The sequence below is a fragment of the Phyllobates terribilis genome, unplaced genomic scaffold, assembly GCF_046119375.1.
Source record: "Phyllobates terribilis strain yellow unplaced genomic scaffold, ASM4611937v1 Scaffold_8__6_contigs__length_399053987, whole genome shotgun sequence".
Taxonomy (NCBI): Eukaryota; Metazoa; Chordata; class Amphibia; order Anura; family Dendrobatidae; genus Phyllobates; species Phyllobates terribilis.
Window position 1 is genome coordinate 382185331 of NW_027362768.1, and position 16912 is coordinate 382202242.

The following is a 16912-nucleotide window of genomic DNA, read 5'->3' on the forward strand; positions in this document are numbered from 1 at the left end:
CATAGACCATGCACACAGAGCATGGACATAGACCATGCACACAGAGCATGGACATAGACCATGCACACAGAGCATGGACATAGACCATGCCCACAGAGCATGGACATAGACCATGCCCACAGAGCATGGACATAGACCATGCCCACAGAGCATGGACATAGACCATGCACACAGAGCATGGACATAGACCATGCACACAGAGCATGGACATAGACCATGCACACAGAGCATGGACATAGACCATGCACACAGAGCATGGACATAGACCATGCACACAGAGCATGGACATAGACCATGCACACAGAGCATGGACATAGACCATGCACACAGAGCATGTACATACACAGAGAGGCTCCATCCACGGGCTCCACAATCCAGCTGGTCACATCCCATCCGCCCTGGTCACAGGGAGCTGCAGATCTGGTCCCTGAGATGCTCGGAGCCTTGTGAGCTTCTCTCCACCAAGCAGCCCCCCAGGACTCACATAATTAGCACAGAAACCCAGGAGAAGAGGAGCAGAGATCTACAGCTGTGACAGAGGAGGAGAGAGATGGAGATGGAGAGAGAGAGAGAGAGAGAGAGAGAGAGAGAGAGAGGAAGGGAGGGAGGGAGGGAGAGCAGGGCTGAACAGAGGAGGAGAAGAAGAAAGGGGCAAGGTAAGGAGGGGGCACAGAGGAGGAGACACAAATAAGAAGAAAGATTGAGGCTGAGCACAGGATAAAACAAGCCAGTGAGCTGCAGGTGACAGGTACACATCAGAGCTGCAGACAGGGGCAGCAGGGTGGGGGCTGCAGATCTGGGGGGCTCATCAGCACCAATACTGAGGGTCTACGATTACCAGGAATTGCATACAGTGCAGAGGGAAGAATGAAGAAGGTGCACAGACAATGGGGGGCCTGGAGAATAATGAGGAGGGGGCTGACAGTGGGCGGCAGATCAGGGCTACCTGTGATCTAGGAGGGCTGTCAATCTATAGCTGTCACTGCTGCCACTCTGATACAGCATGCAGGCAGAGGATGACAGCAATTACTGGAGGGAAGTACAAGTGATGGCCACAGACACATGATCCCAATGCCAGCAGGTATCAGCACTGCCCTGAACCATGGGCTGGTATATAGTATAATGGGGCACATGCCATAGAGGCTGGCCAGAGCTTGCCAGTGGGACTGGGCAGTGCCCTCCAGTCATGGGCTCTAGATTTGGCACCTGAGTCCCTCTCTTGACTTCCTTGGGGGCAGTGTAACACCTCTGTGCTGTTGCCAGGGGCATATGGGTGGCAGGGGTCTAGATCTGTCGTGGTTGTGGACTCCTCAGCTTATGCCACTGATGCTGGTTTCTTGCTAAGAACCATTATTACAGATGGATTTGACATGTTCTTAGCTATGGAATATATTTACATCAGTTAGGAAAGTCTCTGGTGACATATTGATCACATCTTCCCATCCATTGGTATCTCTAGTGATAATGGAAATTGGAGGAGTGGAATATTTATCACTCAGCTATAAGGGTTAATAGTTTTTATAGTCCATGCGTCCAGTCTTCTATGCATGCAGATTAATCATTGTATGATGAAAACTTCTATTTTAAGCCAACGTAATATATTATCATCTGCTGTGCAAAAGATTTATTAACCATTTGCGCCAGGATTTAGAGACATTTGTAACAGTGGTGTAGAAAGTGAGCATGGCTGACGGCTTTTGTACGGTTTAGATACATTTCTGAAATGGAACCTTTTAAAAAAAAAAAAAGTAGCAAATGAGAAAAGTGATGCAAATCTCTGCTCTCCATAGACAGGAAAAAAGTCATTTTAGCCCTTTTGCAAGCTAGCGGCCACAGTGATCAGGTGTCATAATACTGGAAGAGCGGCGACGCCAAAAAGTAACATTTATAGGTTGAACTCGATGGACTTGTGTCTTCTTTCAACCTTGAAACTATGAAAATACAGCACATGACCGCTATGGCCACTGATTGACAGCTCTGGTCATACACTGGCTGCTCATAAAAGAAGACCGGAAGGACCGCCGAAGAATCAGGGCGGAATGGCCAGAAAACAGATGAGGTGAGATGGGTTTATTTTTTTTTCTTTAGAATCCTTTGCTGCTGTTTTTATTTTTATTGTTTCAAAGATTGGAATAAGCACCGGCTAAATGACATCACATTAGATAAAAGTGGGCCGTTGTGTTTCCATTCCTCACCATTAGGCTATGTTCACACGTTCAGTATTTGGTCAGTATTTTACATCAGTATTTGTAAGCCAAATCCAGGAGTGGCTGATAAATACAGAAGTGGTGACGTGTTTCTATTATACTTTTCCTCTGATTGTTCCACTTCTGATTTTGTCTTACAAATAGTGATGTAAAATACTGACCAAATACTGAATGTGTGAATGTGGCCTTATAAAAAATACCTGCTTGGTGTCAGCGAGTGGAAACAGTCTGGTTTTTAGTAAGAAACAAATAAAAATATATAAGCCTAATACTTCTTACAGCTGAGAGTGTGATACAATTGTATCCATTGTAGACAATTCTTTTTATACAGCTGATAGTTTGATACAATGTATCAATACAAAAATGTATCAGCCTGTTGAATTTGCCACCAGGATTTTGCTACTACATCTGAGATTGAGACCCTGATTCCAGCGATCTGTCACTTACTGGGCTGCTTGCTGTCATCTTGATAAAATCAAGGTTTTACCTGCTGCAGATCTACTAGTGCTTAAAGGGGTTGTCCAGGACAGCTGATCGGCGGGCGAGCCATGTGTTGCACCCCAATGATCAGACATTGATGACTTATCCTAAGTGTAGGCCATGAATCTTAAAGTCCCGGACAACCCCTTTAAATGGTGAACTCTGTATAACCCCAACCACACCACTGATTGGCTGCTCTGTGTACACTTTGCATAGGCAGAAAGTTGCCAATCATAGGTGGGGGTGGGTTTACACAGAAGTCATGAGTATGCAGGACTACCTGGCCGAAGGTTTACTAGCCCTTTAGTGATAATCTCCTGCCGATAAAACGCTGATTTTATCAAAACTACAGCAAGCAGCCCAGTAAGTGACACATCACTGGAATCAGGTTCTCTGTCTCTACATTATACTGCTGTAAGATTAGGTGGCAAAAACATGGTGATAGATTCCCTTTAAGTTCAGAGAAGATTATCAAGGCTGGATAAAATTGTAACAAACCCCCAGCTGTGAGCAGTATAAGATCAACTTTGCAAGGGTGTAAGTATTCAGTCTCTGGCAGTAAATAGGAATAAGCTCAATTACTGATAAAAAGCAGAAAACATAGAAATATATAGAAAGAGTCAAAACTCATCAAAATACAATGATTAATCTTTAGAATAGTGTGAATATGTCAGGGGAGTACTGAGAAGATTTATTTAACTGCTTCATTATTCTTCATGGTCTTTGTACGGGTGCGGGTTGCACTCAGCCCAGGTTTTGGAAAATAGATAGGGCCAATCTTAGCACCCCCATCTGTATCTATTGGGTAAAATATATCAAAAAGTATCCAAATCCAAGGATGTTACATGAGACAAAACTTCAACCAGAAACTATTTATAAATATTTCTAAATGTATCAATTAATTCCAGGAATCAGTTCTCCTCAATCTGTGAAACCGTAGAAGGTTTTCCAAGACCTAAAATCTCTTGTTTTCTTCAGTCTCAGAGCTCCATCCCTGGTTTATGAGGTTTGGGGGAATTGTGACATAAAACAATGGAACGTTACCAGTTGTAGCTTATTGATACATAAACCTCCTGATCCTGTGAGAGTTATCAAACGTCAGAGCATTTATTGTCAATCAGTAAAAAAAGCTTAAACTATTCAGATGTCAGTAAAAGTTATCATCAGGTGGGAAAATCACACAAAAGAGATGAATGAGAAACAGCGAGGCTGTAACCAGCAAATGAGTACAGTATATAGCAGTATTCACAGCACTAGATGATAAAGGGCTGAAGACAAAACGTTAGGGAGATAAACACCCGACATAGAGAGTATGGCCCATTTCAGACTCAAATAAACAACTATAATACTGCTCCTATGTACAAGAATATAACTACTATAATACTGCCCCCTATATACAAGAATATAACTACTATAATACTGCCCCCTATATACAAGAATATAACTACTATAATACTGCCCCTTATGTACAAGAATATAACTACTATAATACTGCTCCTATGTACAAGAATATAACTACTATAATACTGCTCCTATGTACAAGAATATAACTACTATAATACTGGCCCCTATGTACAAGAATATAACTACTATAATACTGCTCCTATGTACAAGAATATAACTACTATAATACTGCTCCTATGTACAAGAATATAACTACTATAATACTGCCCCCTATATACAAGAATATAACTACTATAATACTGCCCCTTATGTACAAGAATATAACTACTATAATACTGCTCCTATGTACAAGAATATAACTACTATAATACTGCTCCTATGTACAAGAATATAACTACTATAATACTGGCCCCTATGTACAAGAATATAACTACTATAATACTGCTCCTATGTACAAGAATATAACTACTATAATACTGCTCCTATGTACAAGAATATAACTACTATAATACTGCCCTGATGTACAAGAATATAACTACTATAATACTGCTCCTATGTACAAGAATATAACTACTATAATACTGCCCCTATGTACAAGAATATAACTACTATAATGCTGCCCCTATGTACAAGAATATAACTACTATAATACTGCACCCTATGTAGAGGAATATAACTACTATAATACTGCCCCTATGTACAAGAATATAACTACTATAATACTGCTCCTATGTACAAGAATATAACTACTATAATACTGCCCCCTATGTACAACAATATAACTACTATAATACTGCTCCTATGTACAAGAATATAACTACTATAATACTGCCCCTATAAACAAGAATATAACTACTATAATACTGCCCCCTATGTACAAGAATATAACTACTGTAATACTGCCTCCTATGTACAAGAATATAACTACTATAATACTGCCCCATGTACAGGAATATAACTACTATAATACTGCCCCCTATGTACAAGAATATAACTACTATAATACTGCCCCCTATATACTACAATATAACTACTATAATACTGCTCCTATGTACAAGAATATAACTACTATAATACTGCCCCCTATCTACAAGAATATAACTACTATAATACTGCCCCCTATGCACAAGAATATAACTACTATAATACTGCTCCTATGTACAAGAATATAACTACTATAATACTGCCCCCTATGTACAAGAATATAACTACTATAATACTGCCCCCTATGTACTAGAATATAACTACTATAATACTGCTCCTATGTACAAGAATATAACTACTATAATACTGACCCTATGTACAAGAATATAACTACTATAATACTGCCCCCTATCTACAAGAATATAACTACTATAATACTGCCCCCTATGTACAAGAATATAACTACTATAATACTGCCCCCTATGTACAAGAATATAACTACTATAATACTGCCCCCTATGTACAAGAATATAAATACTATAATACTGCCCCTATGTACAAGAATATAGCTACTATAATACTGCCCCCTATGTACAAGAATATAGCCACTATAATACTGCCCCTATGTACAAGAATATAATTACTATAATACTGCCCCTATGCACAAGAATATAACTACCATAATACTGCCCCCTATGTACAAGAATATAGCTACTATAATACTGCCCCCTATGTACAAGAATATAGCTACTATAATACTGCCCCCTATGTATAAGAATATAGCTACTATAATACTGCCCCCTATGTACAAGAATATAACTACTATAATACTGCCCCCTATGCACAAGAATATAACTACTATAATACTGCCCCCTATGTACAAGAATATAGCTACTATAATACTGCCCCCTATGTACAAGAATATAATTACTATAATACTGCCCCTATGTACAAGAATATAACTACTATAATACTGCTCCTATGTACAAGAATATAACTACTATAATACTGCTCCTATGTACAAGAATATAACTACTATAATACTGCTCCTATGTACAAGAATATAACTACTATAATACTGTCCCTATGTACAAGAATATAACTACTAGAATACTGCCCCCTATGTATAAGAATATAACTACTATAATACTGCTCATATGTACAAGAATATAACTGCTATAATACTGCCCGTATGTACAAGAATATAACTACTATAATACTGCCCCCTATGTACAAGAATATAACTACTATAATACTGCTCCTATGTACAAGAATATAACTGCTATAATACTGCCCCTATATACAAGAATATAACTACTATAATACTGCTCCTATGTACAAGAATATAACTGCTATAATACTGCTCCTATGTACAAGAATATAACTACTATAATACTGCTCCCTATGTACAAGAATATAACTGCTATAATACTGTTCCTATGTACAAGAATATAACTACTATAATACTGCTCCCTATGTACAAGAATATAACTACTATAATACTGCCCCCTATGTACAAGAATATAACTACTATAATACTGCCCCCTATGTACAAGAATATAACTACTATAATACTGCCCCCTATGTACAAGAATATAACTACTATAATACTGCCCCCTATGTACAAGAATATAACTACTATAATACTACCCCCTATGTACAAGAATATAACTACTATAATACTGCTCCTATGTACAAGAATATAACTACTATAATACTGCTCCCTATGTACAAGAATACAACTGCTATAATACTGCTCCTATGTACAAGAATATAACTACTATAATACTGCTCCCTATGTACAAGAATATAACTACTATAATACTGCCCCCTATGTACAAGAATATAACTACTATAATACTGCCCCCTATGTACAAGAATATAACTACTATAATACTGCCCCCTATGTACAAGAATATAACTACTATAATACTGTCCCTATGTACAGGAATATAACTCCTATAATACTACTCCCTATGTACAAGAATATAACTGCTATAATACTGCTCCCTATGTACAAGAATATAACTGCTATAATACTGCCCCTATGTACAAGAATATAACTGCTATAATACTGCTCCCTATGTACAAGAATATAACTGCTATAATACTGCTCCTATGTACAAGAATATAACTACTATAATACTGTCCCTATGTACAGGAATATAACTCCTATAATACTACTCCCTATGTACAAGAATATAACTGCTATAATACTGCTCCCTATGTACAAGAATATAACTGCTATAATACTGCCCCTATGTACAAGAATATAACTGCTATAATACTGCTCCCTATGTACAAGAATATAACTGCTATAATACTGCTCCTATGTACAAGAATATAACTACTATAATACTGCCCCTATGTACAAGAATATAACTGCTATAATACTGCTCCCTATGTACAAGAATATAACTGCTATAATACTGCTCCCTATGTACAAGAATATAACTGCTATAATACTGCCCCTATGTACAAGAATATAACTACTATAATACTGCTCCTATGTACAAGAATATAACTACTATAATACTGCCCCCTATGTACAAGAATATAACTACTATAATACTGCTCCTATGTACAAGAATATAACTACTATAATACTGCTCCTATGTACAAGAATATAACTGCTATAATACTGCTCCCTATGTACAAGAATATAACTGCTATAATACTGCTCCCTATGTACAAGAATATAACTGCTATAATACTGCCCCTATGTACAAGAATATAACTGCTATAATACTGCTCCCTATGTACAAGAATATAACTGCTATAATACTGCTCCTATGTACAAGAATATAACTACTATAATACTGCCCCTATGTACAAGAATATAACTGCTATAATACTGCTCCCTATGTACAAGAATATAACTGCTATAATACTGCTCCCTATGTACAAGAATATAACTGCTATAATACTGCCCCTATGTACAAGAATATAACTACTATAATACTGCTCCTATGTACAAGAATATAACTACTATAATACTGCCCCCTATGTACAAGAATATAACTACTATAATACTGCTCCTATGTACAAGAATATAACTACTATAATACTGCCCCTATGTACAAGAATATAACTGCTATAATACTGCTCCCTATGTACAAGAATATAACTGCTATAATACTGCTCCCTATGTACAAGAATATAACTGCTATAATACTGCCCCTATGTACAAGAATATAACTACTATAATACTGCTCCTATGTACAAGAATATAACTACTATAATACTGCCCCCTATGTACAAGAATATAACTACTATAATACTGCTCCTATGTACAAGAATATAACTGCTATAATAGTACCATGTATGAGAGGCTTTCTGCTGGGATGTTTCTTGTACTTTTGCACCTGCTCTGTATGTTCTGATGACCCCCACGTTTCTCGCTCCTGGCGATGCCCCTTTAGTGCCTGTGATTCGGTGCCCATTAGATGAGACATCTATAGCTGCTCACATTTAGGTGCCTGATTCAGATAAGAACATGTGCTCGGAGATTTGGGCAGAGTCGTCCATGGGGCTGCAGAGTCGGGGAGCGGTACGTCCGGTGTTATGAACGTGTAGATGAGGGGTGAGAGATATTCAGTTTTTTTTTGGATATTAGAGCCGGTGCCTCGTGTGTTTCGCTGAGCCCGTCACATGCTGCGCAGCAGTTGGCGCATGCTGCGCAGCAGTTGGCGCCGGCTGCAGTCTGGTGCTCGGGGCCTGTGCTTCTCAGCTGATCTCGGGCCGCTGAACCCTCCTGCACCCCGTAGATGCCACATTAGTGCCAGGCAGCACTCAGAAGCATAAAGACAATGGCAGGGGAATATCTGGGGAGACGCATGGCACTGACGGACAGATGCAAGTGTCTTGTACACATCCACTCACTGCTGAAGATGGCATTTTCTTAAAGGGACAGTACGCCTAAAGTGAAACAAGGTTTCAATGTCTCTGGAGGGTCTTAGCACTGGTGATATGTGATACAAAGTAGCTATTGCAAGGTGCGTGGGGAATTTTACACTACAATCACTCCCTATTCTAAAATGGCTGATAACAGAGAATAATAGATTACATTTTAGTAGACAAGAGGAGATTAGCGCGCGCTTCAGGTGTACTGTCTCTTTAAATTATAACTTGTACCTTTCATTTCAGTAATTAAAAGTGAAGGAGCGAACGACGATCACAATGACAGGATCCACGAAAGATCAGAAAATCCATCGGAACAAGAAGATCACTGCGACGCTCCAGCGATAGGACTACAAGCACCAGCATACTCCCATCATCTGCCCGCAGGACATGACGAGCAAAGGAAGAGCAAAGCAACACAATGTACGTAGGCAGTATGATACCGACAGTACATCCGAGGCTTTGATACAGCTCAGCAGACAGTATCACACAGGATAGGATTAGATACACAGCTCAGCAGACAGTATCACACAGGATAGGATTAGATACACGGCTCAGCAGACAGTATCACACAGCAGAGGATTAGATACACGGCTCAGCAGACAGTATCACACAGGATAGGATTAGATACACAGCTCAGCAGACAGTATCACACAGGATAGGATTAGATACACAGCTCAGCAGACAGTATCACACAGGATAGGATTAGATACACAGCTCAGCAGACAGTATCACACAGGATAGGATTAGATACACGGCTCAGCAGACAGTATCACACAGGATAGGATTAGATACACAGCTCAGCAGACAGTATCACACAGGATAGGATTAGATACACGGCTCAGCAGACAGTATCACACAGGATAGGATTAGATACACAGCTCAGCAGACAGTATCACACAGGAGAGGATTAGATACACGGCTCAGCAGACAGTATCACACAGGATAGGATTAGATACACAGCTCAGCAGACAGTATCACACAGGATAGGATTAGATACACGGCTCAGCAGACAGTATCACACAGGATAGGATTAGATACACGGCTCAGCAGACAGTATCACACAGGATAGGATTAGATACACGGCTCAGAAGAGAGTATCACACAGGAGAGGATTAGATACACAGCTCAGCAGACAGTATCACACAGGATAGGATTAGATACACAGCTCAGAAGACAGTATCACACAGGATAGGATTAGATACATAGCTCAGCAGACAGTATCACACAGGATAGGATTAGATACACGGCTCAGCAGACAGTATCACACAGGATAGGATTAGATACACAGCTCAGCAGACAGTATCACACAGGAGAGGATTAGATACACAGCTCAGCAGACAGTATCACACAGGATAGGATTAGATACATAGCTCAGCAGACAGTATCACACAGGATAGGATTAGATACACAGTTCAGCAGACAGTATCACACAGGAGAGGATTAGATACACGGCTCAGCAGACAGTATCACACAGGAGAGGATTAGATACACGGCTCAGCAGACAGTATCACACAGGAGAGGATTAGATACACGGCTCAGCAGACAGTATCACACAGGAGAGGATTAGATACACAGCTCAGCAGACAGTATCACACAGGATAGGATTAGATACACGGCTCAGCAGACAGTATCACACAGGAGAGGATTAGATACACGGCTCAGCAGACAGTATCACACGGGATAGGATTAGATACACGGCTCAGCAGACAGTATCACACAGGAGAGGATTAGATACACGGCTCAGCAGACAGTATCACACAGGAGAGGATTAGATACACGGCTCAGCAGACAGTATCACACAGGAGAGGATTAAATACACAGCTCAGCAGACAGTATCACACAGGAGAGGATTAGATACACAGCTCAGCAGACAGTATCACACAGGATAGGATTAGATACACGGCTCAGCAGACAGTATCACACAGGAGAGGATTAGATACACGGCTCAGCAGACAGTATCACACGGGATAGGATTAGATACACGGCTCAGCAGACAGTATCACACAGGAGAGGATTAGATACACGGCTCAGCAGACAGTATCACACAGGAGAGGATTAGATACACGGCTCAGCAGACAGTATCACACAGGAGAGGATTAAATACACAGCTCAGCAGACAGTATCACACAGGAGAGGATTAGATACACCAGCTGCCCTGTACACATGCCATTAGATGAGATTTCTGCACTTAGATACCTCAGAGGAGCTCACACCAGATCCTGGGTCTCTGCTCCGAGGTCGGCAGATGTGACGCGGCTCATAATCGGGGAGTCAGTGCCTCTCACTTCATTGCCTCTAACAAGGCAGCGCAGCCAATCAGATCCTCCAGAACCGCGAGCTGATTAATTGTGCGCAGAATGTCTCCACTATTTATATCCTCAGCGCTGAGACGTCTCAACAGGTCTGTACAGCGCAGCACAATCACACAGAAATAGGTTAATTAAACACGATTCAGGGAAAGGAAGGAAGAAAAGAAGAGAAACTCCGCGTGTACCGGAGGAGAAACACATATGTATAGAGGGGGAATCATACACCAGCAGAATAGTGAGTGCAGCTCTGGAGTATAATACAGGATGTAACTCAGGATCAGTAATGTAATGTATGTACACAGTGACTGCACCAGCAGAATAGTGAGTGCAGCTATGGAGTATAATACAGGATGTAACTCAGGATCAGTAATGTAATGTATGTACACAGTGACTGCACCAGCAGAATAGTGAGTGCAGCTCTGGGGTATAATACAGGACGTAACTCAGGATCAGTAATGTAATGTATGTACACAGTGACTGCACCAGCAGAATAGTGAGTGCAGCTCTGGAGGATAATACAGGATGTAACTCAGGATCAGTAATGTAATGTATGTACACAGTGACTGCACCAGCAGAATAGTGAGTGCAGCTCTGGAGTATAATACAGGATGTAACTCAGGATCAGTAATGTAATGTATGTACACAGTGACTGCACCAGCAGAATAGTGAGTGCAGCTCTGGAGTATAATACAGGAGGTAACTCAGGATCAGTAATGTAATGTATGTACACAGTGACAGCACCAGCAGAATAGTGAGTGCAGCTCTGGAGTATAATACAGGATGTAACTCAGGATCAGTAATGTAATGTATGTACACAGTGACTGCACCAGCAGAATAGTGAGTGCAGCTCTGGAGTATAATACAGGAGGTAACTCAGGATCAGTAATGTAATGTATGTACACAGTGACAGCACCAGCAGAATAGTGAGTGCAGCTCTGGAGTATAATACAGGAGGTAACTCAGGATCAGTAATGTAATGTATGTACACAGTGACAGCACCAGCAGAATAGTGAGTGCAGCTCTGGAGTATAATACAGGATGTAACTCAGGATCAGTAATGTAATGTATGTATGTGGCGCCCTTGAGGGTTCGGTCGCCACAGAGGTATCGCAGCTCACCCAGAGATGTGGTACCTCACTCTCAGGTAAGGAAGGAGTATGGCTCAGGACCCTAACAATACATCCATTACACCACATTTCCGGGGGACAGGGCGTGATTGCTCCTACGGGAGAGCACAGTCCCCGATTCCTGGCTGGAGTGGGGAGGAACCACTTAGAGAAGGTGAACTATGTAGTGGATGGGTGGAGGACGTAGATCCTGGGAGCACTGGAGTAGGAGTATAAGTACGGGAGCCATCTTAGAACAGTGAGTTCAGTCTGAGGAGAAGTGACAGGAGCAGAAGCTCTGCATGAGCTCTGCTCCGGAGGCGGGCCTAGCCAGGAGGCCTGAGCCTGAGGGGAGAGGGAGCAGGAAAGACTCCAGGAACGAGGGGAGAAGGGACCCCAGGGGTACAGGCCATGCAGCAAGCCACCCGTACGCCCGCTGCTACCAGGAGGTAGAGGGGTCAGGCCAGATAAGGGGAACCGGTCCCTCAACTAGCGGAGAAACAGCAAGGCTCAACTAGAAACCGGAGGCTGCAGCATTTCATGTACTACAGGCCAAAGTCCACACCAGTCTCACTAAGAAGGTAGCCACATAGGACCACGGGGACAGAACAGACGTCGCCCGCCAAGGCCCGAGGATACCGGATAGAAGTGTCACTGGGTGTGAGGTGCAGGGAGAAGGCCAGAGAAAGGACACACAGAAGGGGGTCCTGCTAAGTACTCCGGAGCTATCTGGGGTTGGACTGAGCCCCTCACTGAGTACGCACAGCACGACGAGGCAGATTGCTCTGGTACCTGTAATCTGGACTGCAACAATTGTGAGTAAAGGACCTGAGACTGCATCCCATTGACTCCGTGTTTATTACTGACTCCCTGCACAACAACCACCATCGTCCACACACACAGCCCTGAAGCTACACTCTTCCTGTGGGGAGTTATACCACCCTTGCTGCTATACCACCAGCTTCAGAGGCCTGTTCCACAGTGGCGGTTCCTATTGACCGCATTCCACAGGTGGCGTAGTCGGACATTATAAATACCATACACATAGACTACCCCTTGGTTTGACCGCCTTGGGTCACGGACCGGGTCACAGCCACTGTGACTACAACCCCCAGCATCGACCGGCCCGGCTCCGGGTACCCCACGGCCCAGGGGGCGCATCATGTACACAGTCACTCCACCAGCAGAATAGTGAGTGCAGCTCTGGAGTATAATACAGGAGGTAACTCAGGATCAGTAATGTAATGTATGTACACAGTGACAGCACCAGCAGAATAGTGAGTGCAGCTCTGGAGTATAATACAGGATGTAACTCAGGATCAGTAATGTAATGTATGTACACAGTGACTGCACCAGCAGAATAGTGAGTGCAGCTCTGGAGTATAATACAGGAGGTAACTCAGGATCAGTAATGTAATGTATGTACACAGTGACTGCACCAGCAGAATAGTGAGTGCAGCTCTGGAGTATAATACAGGATGTAACTCAGGATCAGTAATGTATGTACACAGTGACTGTACCAGCAGAATAGTGAGTGCAGCTCTGGAGTATAGTATATGATAACACAGGACCTGTGTATATAGGAGATATACAATATAATTTGGAGACTTCAGAGATATTTGATTAGTAAAGATGGGGTTGGACGCTGTGGACAGTCACCAAGGCTATTTTTTAAGTGAATCTCCGTTGAGTATCTCCAATCTGAGTGGATCGGCCCTTTACGTGCGATCACCTCTCAATCACTCCTGTAATGTCTGACTATTTCCATTGCCTTCAGGATTCTGTCTCTCAGCAGATTTGATGCCGCAGCTTTCTCTGCACAGCTCGGATCTGGCCGCTCTCTGCACCGTCACCATTATTGCTGCAATTTGCTTGCAATTAATTTATAGGCTCCAAAGTATTAAAATGTGGCTGTGTGTTTAGAAATGAATGTATATACGCAGCTCAGACAACCCTCAATCAAGCAGCGCTGGTTTCTCAGCCCCGAGGGTAATCAATTTTTTATGTTCACACAATTAAAATTTTTAAGCTGGAAAAATTATTTTCCACTCTGCTGTTTTCCTGTAAATTACTTGTTGTTAATGATCCCCCCCGTTAAGAGATCCCAGCTGAGCGGCGGCGTCCCCTGCCGTTTTTACTGAAGTGAAAAGTGCAGTATCTGTTGACTGAGATTGAAAACGGACATTTCCCTGCACTAGTAATCAGATTTCCCCAATTTATTGGTCAAGACCAGCGACCTCTGAAAATAATGACCCCACCCCTCATTAGCTCGGCCCTTGTAATTTCTACTCCTTGTTATTCCCACTCCTCATCCTCCGCTCTCTGGCTTGTTGCCCCTCATCATCCCCAGACCTGCTCATTCTTACCTCTACCTTCCCTATCCCTCATCATCCCCAGACCTGCTCATTCTTACCTCTACCTTCCCTATCCCTCATCATCACCACACCTGCTCATTCTTACCTCTACCTTCCCTATCCCTCATCATCTCCACACCTGCTCATTCTTACCTCTACCTTCCCTATCCCTCATCATCCCCACACCTGCTCATTCTTACCTCTACCTTCCCTATCCCTCATCATCCCCAGACCTGCTCATTCTTACCTCTACCTTCCCTATCCCTCATCATCACCACACCTGCTCATTCTTACCTCTACCTTCCCTATCCCTCATCATCTCCACACCTGCCCATTCTTACCTCTACCTTCCCTATCCCTCATTATCCCCACACCTGTTCATTCTTACTTCTACCTTCCCTATCCCTCATTATCCCCACACCTGTTCATTCTTACTTCTACCTTCCCTATCCCTCATCATCCCCACACCTGCTCATTCTTACCTCTACCTTCCCTATCCCTCACCATCCCCACAACTGCTCATTCTTACCTCTATCTTACCTATCCCTCATCATCCCCACACCTGCTCATTCTTACCTCTACCTTCCCTATCCCTCATCATCCCCACACCTGCTCATTCTTACCTCTACCTTCCCTATCCCTCATCATCCCCACACCTGCTCATTCTTACCTCTACCTTCCCTATCCCTCATCATCCCCACACCTGCTCATTCTTACCTCTACCTTCCCTATCCCTCATCATCCCCACACCTGCTCATTCTTACCTCTACCTTCCCTATCCCTCATCATCCCCACACCTGCTCATTCTTACCTCTACCTTCCCTATCCCTCATCATCCCCACACCTGCTCTTTCTTACCTCTACCTTCCCTATCCCTCATCATCCCCACAGCTGCTCATTCTTACCTCTACCTTCCCTATCCCTCATCATCCCCACACCCGCTCATTCTTACCTCTACCTTCCCTATCCCTCATCATCCCCACACCTGCTCATTCTTACCTCTACCTTCCCTATCCCTCATCATCCCCACACCTGCTCATTCTTACCTCTACCTTCCCTATCCCTCATCATCCCCACACCTGCTCATTCTTACCTCTACCTTCCCTATCCCTCATCATCCCCACACCTGCTCTTTCTTACCTCTACCTTCCCTATCCCTCATCATCACCACAGCTGCTCATTCTTACCTCTACCTTCCCTATCCCTCATCATCCCCACACCTGCTCATTCTCACCTCTACCTTCCCTATCCCTCATCATCCCCACACCTGCTCATTCTTACTTCTACCTTCCCTATCCCTCATCATCCCCACACCTGCTCATTCTTACCTCTACCTTCCCTATCCCTCATCATCCCCACACCTGCTCATTCTTACCTCTACCTTCCCTATCCCTCATCATCCCCACACCTGCTCATTCTTACCTCTACCTTCCCTATCCCTCATCATCCCCACACCTGCTCATTCTTACCTCTACCTTCCCTATCCCTCATCATCCCCACACCTGCTCATTCTTACCTCTACCTTCCCTATCCCTCATCATCACCACACCTGCTCATTTTTACCTCTACCTTCCCTATCCCTCATCATCTCCACACCTGCTCATTCTTACCTCTACCTTCCCTATCCCTCATTATCCCCACACCTGTTCATTCTTACTTCTACCTTCCCTATCCCTCATCATCCCCACACCTGCTCATTCTTACCTCTACCTTCCCTATCCCTCACCATCCCCACACCTGCTCATTCTTACCTCTATCTTACCTATCCCTCATCATCCCCACACCTGCTCATTCTTACCTCTACCTTCCCTATCCCTCATCATACCCACACCTGCTCATTCTTACCTCTACCTTCCCTATCCCTCATCATCCCCACACCTGCTCATTCTTACCTCTACCTTCCCTATCCCTCATCATCCCCACACCTGCTCATTCTTACCTCTACCTTCCCTACCCCTCATCATCCCCACACCTGCTCATTCTTACCTCTACCTTCCCTATCCCTCATCATCCCCACACCTGTTTATTCTTACCTCTACCTTCCCTATCCCTCATCATCCCCACACCTGCTCTTTCTTACCTCTACCTTCCCTATCCCTCATCATCACCACAGCTGCTCATTCTTACCTCTACCTTCCCTATCCCTCATCATCCCCACACCCGCTCATTCTTACCTCTACCTTCCCTATCCCTCATCATCCCCACACCTGCTCATTCTTACCTCT

General features: G+C 43.0%; 1 protein-coding gene and 1 long non-coding RNA gene across 5 annotated transcripts in view; one reads left to right on the top strand and one right to left on the bottom strand.

Annotated features, from left to right (window-relative positions):
- LOC141157597 (contactin-4-like) overlaps positions 1-16912 on the bottom strand; it is a 278609-nt gene that overhangs the window by 156441 nt on the left and 105256 nt on the right. For 2 of the 4 annotated variants that reach the window (XM_073645058.1, XM_073645064.1), the window contains exon 1: positions 344-582. The exons of 1 other annotated variant lie outside the window; for it this stretch is intronic. The gene's annotated coding sequence lies outside the window, so the exon portion shown is untranslated. Of the gene's footprint in view, positions 1-343; positions 583-11114; positions 11237-16912 lie in introns of those variants that run through there. One more of the 4 variants, XM_073645061.1, reaches the window with a different exon arrangement.
- LOC141157598 (uncharacterized) overlaps positions 1180-16912 on the top strand; it is a 72786-nt gene continuing 57053 nt past the window's right edge. Inside the window, exons 1-2 of the long non-coding RNA XR_012247820.1 lie at positions 1180-2059; positions 9162-9338. This is a non-coding gene — a long non-coding RNA (uncharacterized lncRNA). The remainder of the gene's footprint in view (positions 2060-9161; positions 9339-16912) is intronic.